Below are 1,639 nucleotides of genomic sequence, written 5' to 3'. Positions count from 1 at the left end.
CCAGTTTTTTTATGTTCTCTAGCTGGCTTGGCGAGACTTCAGGATCATCTTCTAAAAGCTGAGCTGGAGGATGAGACTGCACCTCTTCGAGAGCTCTGTTTAAGTCATTTGGTACACCATCATTAGGATTGTAAGTTCCTGTTGTGAGGTCATGGTCAATCAAAGTTTCATCAAGACTGCTTTCGGATAAAGCGCTGAAGACACTAACCTCATCGTCATCTCTACAAAGGGGAATTGGGAAATCCTGTGACTCAATGCAGAGCAGTGATGATGCAACCAACTCAATGTCCTAATCGGGATAAAGAATGGACTGAGGGCTGAAACAAAGCGCAAAATATTCCGGGTGGGTGGAAAGCGATCCCACCCAATCATATACTACCATGATCTTGCAATCCGGAGGAAAGGCCCTTTTGATAACCCCAAAGACTGGGTAGAGCACCGAAATGGTCACACGTGGCTCTTGTGGACCTGGTTCGTTTCAAACACGGTTCTGTCTTGACTTTCTAAGGCCTTCTCTTCGGACGTTTGTCTCCTTTTCTAATTCCTTCTTCTTATCTTCTTTTAGCGATGCTTCGTACTCTTCTTTGAGCTGGTCCATAAGTTCTTTCCGTTTTTTTGATGTTCCAATCAATCCGTCCGTAGCCCTATCCGTGAGATCAACCACTGCTATGCTTTGATGTGCATCATTATGTGCAGAGGCTGCCTCCAAAGTGCCTGCAACGGGATGGTCGTTCTCCTCCCCAGAGCTGTAGCTTGGCATTCAGGTTCTTTCTTCAGGTTCAATTTGTAGCGGACAAGCTCAATATCGAGGGATCTCGCGAGATTGAATTCCAACGCGTACACCGGAAAGGAAACAAGAGAAGCGGGTCTATTAGACCAATAATTGCCCGTTTTTTGAGGTTTCCTGATCGCGAGAAAGTTTTTCGTAAGGCGATGGAATTAAAAGATGGATTGGATGTTAAAGTCTACTCGGACTTTCCAAAAGAAATACAAGATAGAAGAAGGAAACAGTGGTCCAAAATGAAGCGTGCTAGAGAGGCTGGAAAGACTGCTTTCTTCAGTAAACATGAACCAGATAAACTATTTATAAATGGTGCTTACTTTCCCTTTATTGCATCACAAAATAAGCTTGCTTAAGTTGAATGAGGAGATTAAGGTTTTGATATTTCTCTTTCATTTTTTGCATGTTTTTTTTCTTTTCTTTTCTTTTTTGAAATACAGTTTGTCGCGGGAGCGGTGAGCTGTACTAAATTTGAATAGTGGAAATCAGAGTTTCAATCCCAATGGACTGCATCTCGGATATAATTATCCGCAGTCTTTGTAATCTGTGTTTTACCTCTTTGTTATTTTTGTCATACTTGTCAGTGTTACGTAATTTATACATTTTAGTTGCCTTACTGTTTTATTTCTGCAATGAGAAAATTACGAGCGTTTTGGCGAGGAGGACGTCGTTTAAGCTTAAACTTGCAAGCACAAGATGGTCAACGAAAAGCAAAACGTAGATTTTAAATTACTCTCGCTTAATGTAAGGGGGATTCGTTCGCCGTCAAAAAGGAAGGCTATATTTCTTTGGCTGGAGAAACAGAAACAGGATATCATTTTTCTACAAGAAACTTATAGTACACCCGAAGTGGAAAGC

Source organism: Montipora capricornis, chromosome 3, assembly GCF_036669925.1.
Source record: "Montipora capricornis isolate CH-2021 chromosome 3, ASM3666992v2, whole genome shotgun sequence".
Classification (NCBI taxonomy): Eukaryota; Metazoa; Cnidaria; class Anthozoa; order Scleractinia; family Acroporidae; genus Montipora; species Montipora capricornis.
Note: the sequence above shows the minus strand (reverse complement) of the source record.